Source organism: Eublepharis macularius, chromosome 18 (genome assembly GCF_028583425.1).
Source record: "Eublepharis macularius isolate TG4126 chromosome 18, MPM_Emac_v1.0, whole genome shotgun sequence".
Lineage (NCBI taxonomy): Eukaryota > Metazoa > Chordata > Lepidosauria > Squamata > Eublepharidae > Eublepharis > Eublepharis macularius.
In genome coordinates this window covers 8,489,243-8,501,225 of record NC_072807.1, presented here as the reverse complement: position 1 = coordinate 8,501,225, position 11,983 = coordinate 8,489,243, and the positions used below count along the sequence as shown (strand labels likewise).

At 45.5% G+C, this 11,983-nt stretch overlaps 1 protein-coding gene across 4 annotated transcripts in view; it reads right to left on the bottom strand.

The window, feature by feature from the left end:
- The window catches only part of TRPC4 (transient receptor potential cation channel subfamily C member 4), a 103,103-nt gene that overhangs the window by 81,781 nt on the left and 9,339 nt on the right, over positions 1–11,983 (bottom strand). The gene's annotated exons all lie outside the window — the stretch shown is intronic.

The following is an 11,983-nucleotide window of genomic DNA, read 5'->3' as shown; positions in this document are numbered from 1 at the left end:
CCCTGGTGAGACAAAAGTCATACTGGTTGGGAAGACGGAGGCTTTGATGGACATTGTCATTTCCACCTTTGTTGGAGCTAAGCTGACTCGTCCTAACTCGGTAAAGAAACTACGGTTTACACTGGATGCAGCATTACTGCTGGAGAAGCACATTGAAGCAGCTGCAAAAAAAAATGCTCTCTTCCAACTTCATTGTGCCTGGAAGACGCCCCCCAACTTGACTTAGATGATCTAGTCACCTGGAGCCATGCCACATAGAAGCTAGACTATTATACTGGTTTCTGCTTGGGTCTGCCTTCGAAGTTAGCTCCAGTTGGTACAGAATGCCATAGCTTGGTGATTATCAGGAGGTAGGCAGAGCACTCACATTACTTGCATTATTCAGTCACTCCACTGGATGTCCATCAGTTGCCAAGTTCAATTCAAGGCACTGGCTATCACATAACAAAGCTCTGTATGGCCTACATGATTGCCCCTTATCTCGGCACCAGCACGACTGTTTCACTGATTGAAGCAGGGCTTTCTATGGAGATTACCCTGCAAAGGGACATGAACATCAACTGTCTGTACATGTGCATTTTCTATTGTGGCCCCAACCTTGTGGAATGGCCTGCCTGAGGAGGTCGGGAAAGCCCTCGTGTTTCTGTCACCCTACGAATTATATACAATAGAATTGTATTACAATGGGATGGTTCAGGAAAGTGCTTTAATAAAGGCAATGAAGTGTGGACTGTACCAGTATGTACATGTTTGTTGTATGTATTATTCTACTCTGACTGCTTTGTTTTTATATAATACCATTTTCTGCATCTCTTAATATATCATTTCACAGAATCAGAGAATCACAGAGTTGGAAGGGGCCATACAGACCTTCTAGTCCAGCCCCCTGCCCAATGCAGGATGAGCCTAAAGCATCCCTGACAAATATTCATCCAGCCTCTTCTTGAAAACTGCCAGTGAAGGGGAGCTCACCACCTCCCTAGGCAGCTGATTCCACCTTTGAACTTGCAGCTGTAATGGAGAGCCAAGCTGTAAAACCAGGACGCCTACATTTCCCACCAAAACTTGAAGGGAGCTGACAAGTGTCCAACCTGTGTAAGGCATCACTTGTAGCTTGGCTCTCAGTGAGAAAGGCAGATCATAAATAAAGTAAATAAATAGAAATTTACTCATCAAAATCTGCCTGGAACACCTGTTGGTAAATAACGAAAACACTCTGAATTGGAACACAATTATTTCCAGCATTTGAGACTTGAGAGAAGCCTCACAATGTGACGGTTATAGTGAGATTTTGCAGCATATGATTGGTTTCCCAGGGTGTGGGAGGGGTGGGGCATGGGACAATGAAGGAAAACCACGACTCAGCCGATCTACATGTTGCAAATTCTTGTGTTCTTGTTGTTCCATCTCTCCTGTCTGTAAACTAAATAGGAGCAGTCAAGAGGGTGCAGAGGAGAGCGACGAGGATGATCAGGGGTCTGGAGACTGAGCCCTACGAGGAAAGGCTGAGGGCCTTGGGAATGTTTAGTTTGGAGAAGAGGAGGTTGAGGGGGGACATGATTGCTCTCTTTAAATATTTGACAGGCTGTCATTTGAAGGTGGGCAAGGAGCTGTTCCAGTTGGCAGCAGAGGATAGGACTCGAAGCAACAGGCTTAAATTACATGCATAAAGGTACCGGCTGGATATTAGGAAAAACTTTTTCACAGTCAGAGTAGTTCAAAGGTGGAATCAGCTGCCTAGGGAGGTGGTGAGCTCCCCTTCACTGGCAGTTTTCAAGAAGAGGCTGGATGAATACTTGTCAGAGATGCTTTAGGCTGATCCTGCACTGGGCAGGAGGTTGGACTAGAAGGTCTGTATGGCCCCTTCCAACTCTGTGATTCTGTGATTACATGCACCTTGTAAATTTGGTGCAGGGCCTGATTAAGATTAGGACTGTGAGATGCGGGGAGATGGGACTTAAACCTCTGCCCAGCACTGTTTTCTTGATCCAAAATAGTCCTAAACTTACATTACTGCTTTAATAAAATAATGCAAAGCTTTTATATACAGAATGAGTTTTCCTGCAAACCAAAGCATACAAAAATATATCACAGCATAACAGGATATTTCACACAGAACAATAGTCTTGTATAGTGAACAACAAAAAAACCCCTCAGAATGAATATTTTGCATGAAGAATAAGGAGCAAAATCTTTCACATGCAGGACAAAATATTTCATGAAGAGCCAGGGCAAAGTTTTCCATGAAGAACAAAGGAAAGAGGGAATTTGGATGAATTTCTGTTTTGCAATATAGTAAAATATTGATTGCAAAAACTATCCCGTCTTATATGAGGATAAACACCTTTGGGTGCTCATACGTTATAAACATCATGGTTCCTATGTCTTTGTAAAAGCACCAAGAAGCCTCCTACTGGCCCTCCCACCAAAATGATAGATGTGAGGCACTTTATTATTTATTGGAAGCATTTTTCTGCCATATTTCCACCCAAATAGGGTCCCTGTCAGGCTCTGGGAGAAGTGCCACTCCAGGGTATGAGTTAAAGTAACTTTGTTAGAGATCCATCAGTATCAGCATCCTTAGACAAGGCCATTGGCAGAAGTGATGTATGGGAGTTTGGAGGGGTCAGTTATAGGGAAAGTTCCCGCCTTTGGGATAAGGACTGTTGAGATTCTGGTGCAAAGGCGTCAGGAGGAGGAGGAAGGGTTTTCGAGATAGGAGAGAAACTGGTGGAGAGAAGCAAAAATGAAGTCATTTTCAGTTCCCAGGCTCGCCTGGTCTTCAAGGACGCTCTCTCAGGCGGCTGTGAAAACGAAAGTAGATGCCATTATAGGCACCTGCAAGATAAGGAACTCCCTGCCTAACAGGCTATCATGTACTCTCAGAGGATCATTACCCAGCACAGAACACAGAAAATACTCATGACAGATATGTAGACAGACATATATGACAGTCCCCAAGGCGATATCGGAGTGGAATCAATAAAAAATATAAACACACAAAAACCATGGAGGAGGGCCATAACAGTTATCGGGGTAACACCAAATGAAACAAAAACATCTTCATCTGCTAGTAGAAGACAGCAATACAGGAAGAGAGACTCCCTCCCTGGGGAAGGAGTTCCAAGGTTTTGGCACAACAACTGAGAAGGCCCTTTCTTGAGTTGTTGTCGCCCATCTAGCCTCATATGGAAGGGGCTCCCAAAGAAGGGCTTCTGAAGATGACTGGACCGGTAGGTTTATATGGCAGTAGGCAAGGTATTTTGGCCCAGAGCCATGTAGGGTTTTAAAGGTCAATAACAGCACTCTGAATTGCGCCTGGAAGCAAACTGGGAGCCATAGAAGGAATAGGACTGTAGTGAAATGGTCCCACCAACCCACTCCACCACAGGCCGGAAGCAGGAGACGGGTGCTTTGTGCATTGCTCTTCCAAGTTGTTTTGCCAATGTGGTCAGCTATCTCGAGACAAAGAGAGTGATGTCTTTTGCTAAAGTATGCGCTGAAATTAAACAGGAAGCTATGTGGAGACAGGCTTTAAGGAGAGGAAGAGAACCTTTCCGTTGATTTTGCTTACAAGGTGTCAGATGCGCCCTGCTTATCTGCCCTGTGTGTCTCTTATACCTTGTACCGTATTCTGAGCCTCTGAGAATATGTAAAGAAATATCTATTTCGCTGTCTAACTGTGTAGCTGTGAATCGCTTATCTTGCAGGTGGCTACTTTCACTTTCTCGACTGGCCTGGGAAAGTGTCCTTGGAGTGCCGATCGGAGCCGTATCTCCCTGAGACATGAAATGAGCTCATCCTTGTCTCCCCCCCCCTCCCCCGAACAACTCACTAGGCCCTGCGCACCTAAATTCTAACGGTCCTTATCCCAGGGCGGGAATCCTGCCCTATAACTAACATTGCTTTGCCCATTTACATCGCTTCTGCCGATGCCGTAGTCTGAGGGCACCGATACTGATGGATCTCTAATAAAGAAACTTTAACTGGACTCTTGGAGTGTCTTCAGTGAAGTAACTGGGGATCTAACTGGCAGGCCCTGACACAACGCAACCAGGCAAGACCATGGGGAAACATAACCAAGGAAAGCTCAATCCGTTGTTATGGTTGTGACAGTTCTGGCCACAAGATGGCAGTATGTCATAATCTACCCATGCTTCTACAAACCACAGAACTGGGGACAGAGAGGGAGGCCAGACCAGCAAGAGGGAGATTCCCAAAGTTTCTCCAGTCATATCACATATTGATGGATGGTGGAATCAAAAGCCATAGCGTCATACTGGACTCCGGGGCTAGTACTCATCACGTTACCATGCATTTTTCTTGGTGGTGGTCAAAAGTGCCCTCGAGGCACAGCTGGCTTATGGAGAGCCCTGCTGGGATTTTCAATGTAAGAAACGAACAGAGGTGTTTTGCCATTGCCAGCCTCTGCAACCTTGGTCTTCATTGGAGGTCTCCCATCCAATTACTAACCAAGGCGGACCCTGCTTAACTTCTGAGATCTGATGAGATCAGGTTTGCCTGGGCTATTCAGGCCAGGGTGCCTCTTTCTTTACTGAACTGAAAAGTATACCAATGAACTCTATTGAAACAGTTAATGGGAAATTTTGTCATGTGTCTAAAATTGGAAGTAGTATGCTGCATTGTAAAGTACCAAATAGAGAAACACATGAACTGCTCTTATAGGATGTGTTTTATGTGCCTAATTTCAATTCCAATTGATATCCTAGTCAAAGTTAGGTAGAATCATAGAATCATGCATGGGGTTTGAAGGAACCTCTATGGTCATCTAGTCCAACTCCCTGCACAATGCAGGAAATTCAAAAATTCACTTCCCCTCCACACCCAGTGACCCTTGCTCCACGCCCAGAAGATGGCAAAACACTATTTGGATCTCTAGCCAAACTGGCCTGGGGAAAGTTGCTACCTGACCCCAAGGTGGCAATCGGTATTACCCTGGGCATGTAAGAAGGGCCACAAGATCTAGGCACTAATGTAACTCTTCCTGCCCTCCATCTCATGATCTGCCTAGGTACAGAGAATGAGCATTGCTGTCAGATGGCCATCCAGCCTCTGCTTTAAAACCTCCAAAGAAGGAGAGCCCACTGCCTCCTGAGGAAGTTTGTTCCACTGAGGGAATGCTCTAACTGTCAGGAAGTTCTTCCTAATGTTTTATCGAAAACTCTTTTGATTTAATTTCAACTCATTGGTTCTGACCCGGCCTTCTGGGGCAATGGAAAAACAACTCTGCAAGGCTATGCATTGAATTGTACAATTTCTATAAATGGAGAAATTCATGCCATGGCTACCTCATACAAAGGTCTTTATAACTCAGAAGTAAGCAAAAGGGCTGCACAAGAGCAACCAAACCTCACTAGATCACGTGCAGACAGAAACTGCTTGCGTTCCTAGCACAGAAAACTAGATCATGCCAGCTATGAACGCATTCTGCAGCCATAGGGGAAAGGCCCAACTAATGGGATTGATCTGGAACATTTGATGTGATAACCAAACATGTGAATGCTGCATTTCTTCCAAGGCAACAAAGCCTTCTTTCCCAAAGCATAGAGAATACAGGACAGAGAAGCCGCTTAATTCAATCCACACAGATATTTATGGCCCTCTACCTGTGCAGACTCTGGGAAACGCAGATGTTTCTTGACATTCTTAGATGACTACAGTAAATATACTATAATATATCTTCACAGTGAAAAGTCCCAGATGACAGAATGTCTAAGGCAAGGGTATCAAACATATGGCCCATGGGTCAGATCCTGCCCCTCCAGGGCTCTTATTCGGCTCACAAGCAACTGAGGGAAAATGTCAGGGTGATGGTCCCTGCCATGCTCTGGGGGTTTCAGGTTTATCTAGCCATTATCCCCTATCCTTCTATGTAAATCATCATAGCCAGATTATGCCAGATCAGCATAAATCTGACTATTCTGCCAGTTCACAAACCTGGATCTCATTCTCCTATTCAAAATCAGCAAAATAATAGGCCTCACCAGCCACAGGGCAATCAGGATTGCCAATGAAATTCATATGGAAAATGTGCGTGGCATACAGGGGACACAGTAAGCAAGGCTCCAGTGGGCTCTGGGCATGACTGGGGGCTCCTCTCGTACCTATTTAGCAGCCACCACATGAATCTGTACCTAATAACGAACCATGTCCTCTGATTAAAATAACAGCATTCTAGCTGATTCCAGATATACTGAGCTCTGAACTTCTGAAAATGATAGCATTTCATATAATTTTTAAGATGGCATCATAATTTTTTTCTTATTTGTGGTATCAAAATAGGGTATCTAAACAGCCATGGACAGGGTAATGCTGGGAGTCCAGGGGGCAGAGACATGGGGGGGGATGCTGAGACTGAACATGCTAAGTCATTTCCAGGGAAAACCCAGAAGTGACATCACATCTCTTTAGGAATTGCTGGAAACTCTATGGTAAAACCATAGAGTTTCCAGCAATTCCTAGAGCAGACTGACATCACTTCTGGGTTTTCCTGGAAGTGATATTTCACTGTCACTCAAAGGCCACGCTTTTATTTTTCTTTTGCCTGCCACACGAGTGGCAACAGGAAACCTTGTTCTCTCTCAGGCTCCCAAGCCAAGCCAAACCAAACCATTTGTTTTGCATTCCCACAGAGGCAGCACTAGTCATGCACTGGTAGGCCAGACCATATCATAAATGGCTGTGTTCACTTTGCTGGGTTATGACTTGTAAGAAAACAACATTTTTTTCCCCCGCAGATGCGGGAAGGAACAGTTGCCTGCTTCAAACTCTGCCGCTGTGAAGGTAGTTTACAAAGTCTCTGAAGCTTATTAGCTACCCCTTAAAACCCATACAAGGAAGAAAGCAAGAGGAGTGATCAATGCAGTGGTGAGGATTAGTCCAAAAGAAAGGATGAAGATGACAGTAACAGACAGAATAACGAACAATGTGTGTAAGTAGTCGCAAAATGGACTCTAATATTTAACAGCAGCCATTGCAAGCTCACCAGAAATAAGGTCATGTGAGTTACATGTTTGATGCCCAGGGTCGGGGACAGAGGGTGGCGCTCGGGGGAGATCTATCGGCCCGTCACCCTTTGGTGTGCGGGGTTCCCCAAGGGGCGATACTCTCCCCAATGTTATTTAACATCTATATGCGCCCCCTCGCCCAGTTGGTGCGGAGGTTTGGGCTGGGTTGTCATCAATACGCGGATGACACCCAACTTTTTCTGTTGATGGACGGCCGGCCAGACACGGCCCCAGACAATCTGGCCAGAGCTTTGGAGGCTGTGACGGCATGGTTGAAACAGAGCAGGCTGAAATTGAACCCAGTGAAGACGGAGGTCCTGCAGCTGGGACGGGGGCTGCCAGATGTTGGGATCCAGCTCCCTGCCCTGGATGGGACACCACTGGCAACTTTGCCAGTGGTAAAAGAGTCTGGGTGTGCTCCTGGATGCCTCCCTATCGATGGAGGCCCAGGTCACGGCGGTTGCCAAGTCTGCATTTTCCCATCTTCGTCAGATCAGGCAACTTGCCCCCTACCTGACGCCCCAGGACCTGGCTACAGTGATCCATGCAACGGTCACCTCCAGGCTAGATTACTGTAACTCACTCTACGCTGGGCTACCCCTGGGCCTGATCCGGAAACTACAACTGGTCCAGAATGCGGCGGCACGGGTCCTGACTGGTATACCTTACCAGTCACACATCACACCTGTCCTGCGCCAGCTGCACTGGCTTCCAGTTGAATTCCGAATCAGGTTCAAAGTGTTGGTTCTTACCTTTAAAGCCCTGAGTGGGTTGGGACCGGCATATCTTCAGGACCGCCTCTCCCTGTACGTTCCCCGGAGATCGCTCCGATCAGCGAATAAATATTTACTTGTGGTCCCCGGCCCTAAGGAAGCCCGCCTCGCTTCAACCAGGGCCAGGGCTTTTTCAGTCCTGGCCCCAGCCTGGTGGAACGCTCTGTCAATGGAAACCCGGGCCCAGCAGGACATATTATCGTTCCGCCGGGCCTGTAAGACAGAGCTGTTCCGCCAGGCGTTTGGTGATTGAAGGGGGCGGTGCCATGTCGGCCTCCCACCTTTGGGGTGGGGAAGGTTCTCCCCACCACTGCACCTTGTTAATTTGTTTTATTATTTGTATATTGATTTTAGTTTTTGTTTTTATCAATTTTAACTGTTCACCGCCCAGAGCCCCTGGGATGGGCGGTATATAAATTGAATAAATAAATAAATAATGCTCAACAAGTGTTTTTTCTCTTTTGACCAATCACAAGCTTCCAAGTGTTACGTGTTAGCCAATAGTTGCAAAATATGTTTCTTTATATGTTTCCTGCAAAGTTCTCCGCATCAGAGTTTGCTTTTAACACATACTGGATGCATTCATAAACTGAGCATTTGTTTAAATTGATTTTAGGAGTCTACTTTGACAATTAGAGGTTCCACCGAAATCCTAAATGGTGTCCTCTTGTCCACAAGTGTGGGGTGGTGCGCCAGCAGATGCTGAAAGCCAGCTTGGCAAGGCCATTGTCCTCCCCAGCTTTCTGAGGGCCTGCTGTGCCTGCTGGAAGAGGTGAGTACAGCCTATAGGGAAAAAAGCTGATGATGCATCCGACGAAGAGAGCTGTGGTTCTCGAAAGCTTATGCTACAATAAAGTTGGTTAGTTTTCAAGGTGCTACAGGACTCTTTACTACTATATGCTAATGCTCTATTAAAAGAACGTCTCTCCAAGGTGCCACCCTCATTATGGTCTATACATCATTTGGAAAGAGGTCATCTTTTTACAGTTTCTCTCACTAATACTAAACCTTTACTCTGCATTCCACAATACCCTCTAAACTCTGAAGCTGGCATCGATCTGGTTATTTCCTCTTTGCTTCAACAGATCTTACTGTGTGAACAGTTTACCTGGATCTCTCTGCCACACTCTCCTTTCTTCTCTTAAGCCCTCATGTGTAATTTAGCTGACTCCTTCATTCCATTACAGCACCTGCTGCTGTCACAAGGCCTGGTTCTACTTCAGCTCTGCCAAACCTCTGTTTCCTGACTTGGCTTTACCTTTTCTCATGGTCACCAAACACTTTCTACTTTACATGTCTAAGCAATTCATTCCTTTCCTCTCATGCTGATATTGCTTATTCTACCTGTCTCGATTCTGTCACACAAGCCCGCCCTGACACCCTCTTTGTGTTATAAGCCAAGTTTCTCCGGAACTTGTGAACTGCACGTATCTGGAAGTTAAGCAGACCTGTGGTTGGCAATTCACAACCCTCTTGCGTCTCTTTCACATACCAACAAGTGTTAGGAGATGGGCATTTCATGAGCTCTTAGGATCAGTCTTCCATTCTGTGAAATGGGAAATAGAGAAAATGACTTGCAGAGTAGGGAAGAGAATGAATGTGAGAAAAGAAAGATTTGGTAATTGTTTGAACCATAAAATAACGGTCCTACATTTGAAGGGTTGGTTGAATGGAAATTGCTATTCCTGAGCAGATTCTTTGACTATACAAGTAAAACCTCAATGTGAACTAAAAAACCTTTGGGATGACTTTACAGTACAGACAGGCAATTAGAGGCCCTGAGGTCTTATCCATACCTTCTCTTCTAACCTCTAATGCTAAGAACTGTTTCTTTCCAATCCCATGATGCATATCAGCTGCTTTTTTGGCCAATTTTTCTTTTGCCTCTATTCCTTGTCCCAATGTAGCTGATTCTCCTCTCTCAAAACCTGACCTTATTCTATTCACTGCTAGTTCTTGTTTTGGTTCCTCTGCTGGTACATTAGTTTCAGGCTATGTCCTTGTCTCTCTGCCTACTGTACTTGAAAGTAGTGTTGGTCCTGCACAAATAGCTGAGCTCGTTGCCCTTTTTCATGCTGTTCTTCTGTCTCGTCCTTTGGCTATTGTTAAATGCTCTGTTCATTCTATTACTGATCCCCTTGAAGGGAATGCACTAGCTGACTTTGCTGCTAAGGCTGCAGTCTTCCATCTCCCTCCGTAGATGCTATACTTTGCTCTTGCAGCTGAATTCTTGCCTCCTCTTTCTGACTGGGCCAACTTAGGACAAATATGCCTGAGTTCACCCTGGTATCCTGTGGCACTCTCTGAATGGCCACCTGGTAATGCCCAAAATCTAATGATAACACAAGGCTTAGGAGATCTGCTCTAGGCTCCGTTGCAACAGCTATCTTGTCTCTCACCACCATGCTCCGTGGGGTTTCACAGGATGGAAAGGAGGGAACGGTTGCACAATAGTTAGCGTCTGTGGTTGGAAATCAGCACTATTGTTTGCTTATTGCTTATCTTCTGAGTGGTTAGAGGCTTACCTCTGCAAGAAAGCTGATTCCCTCACTATAGCCAAACGTCTGCTACTTCTTTCCTGTTTTTTTTTACTATGCATTTAGCCTTAATGGAATTAAGACATATCCATTGCAAGGGCATAAACTGAGCCTGGCTTGGCTGTTCTGCCCTGGCTAGGTCAGGAGGACAGAAGCCAATATGAGCTAAAGACTTCTCTCTTCCACTTCTGCCACCTCAGATGGACCTCAGGCGCTACACCTGGTTGTGCTCTAGGAAATAATGACATCTCGGAGACATTGGGACTGGAAAGAATTGTTAAGAATTGTTAAAAATTGTGCAACAATATGTCTGTCTGTGGGTGGGATGACAGCAGAGGTTCATGTAGCAAGAAAGGGGTGGATCCAAAGTTGCTGACGGAGCAGGTTGGTCCTCCATTTTCCCTTGCAACTTCTGGCACTCGCTCAGGAATAGAGAGAGGTGTAACAAGTGGGCCTGCTCAGCAGCTCACTCTTGCGTGAACTTCATTCCCAAGGAGGAAGTGATTTGGCCTCAAGCGCCATCACCCTTCGCTGAGAGTCCCCAATCCTCCTCATCCACTGTTTGGGAAAGCAGGAGATTAGTCCTTCTACAGGATGAGCCATTCAGTTCTTTTTGTGCTGCTAGCAGTGATGGCCTTTAATCTGCCACAAAGACACATACTGGTGACGCGGAAGTGATTTGGTAATATGTGAAGAGCCAGTGATTCATCATCTCACGTGCTTTTGATTTCTTCTGAAACTAGCCATTCAGTTTCTGCTGCAGGGAAGCCTGCTTGCAAAAGGGTAGCCCTGTTAGTCTGTCACAACAAACACACAAACACACAAACAAACAAACAAACTCTAATAGCACCTGAAAGAATAATAAATGTTAATCTGTAAGATGACACTGGATTTTTGTCCTCCCTTCCCAGGAAAACCCGTAAGCATCCAACATGAGGCCTATGGGTCAAAGGCAGCCCGCCTAACTCTGGGATGTTGCCCACCTGAGTTTTTATCATTTTTTATCCGACCAAGTTTAATTCTACTACAATTACCTCATGAAACTGAAGAATTATTTTACTAAACAAAGATAGGCATGAATGAAGCCTCCAATGCACAATTCACGTTTGAGTCACATGCACTACTCGTACGCCAAGTGTGGGTCCTCTCGACTCTGATGCTCAGTGACGTTGCCACATCACTTGAGTTAGTAAGAGTCTCACTACATGTTACTAAGTACCTGGGGACGCTCGAGCGCAGGACTGCATGTTTGGTCTTCAATTCACATGCAGGCCGTTCTTGCTCAGTGCACGTGAATACCAATTTCACAGGAGCTCTCTTTATGTGACTACATCTGCAGGTAATTCTGGAGTGCAAAGTGCCAATTCTGCTCTGTTTTTGCTGTGAGAAAAAGTTCTGTAGGCTCCTTCAACTTGCCAAATTGTGTTTCTTTAAGGCGTGAGAAAGTGTCAAGATCTGCATTTCAATGATTGGATGCAGGAGGTGGGGGGAACTTGGTTATTTTTAACAGTTGAAGAGGAACTGATATCAAACACATGATGGGGAGCAAACTGAAGTGTGATTGTGGGGTTGAGAGCATGGAAAGTTAGGGGGGGGACATGTGAAATGAGGTTCATTTGAGCATCCCTCGGTAACCTCTAGAGAG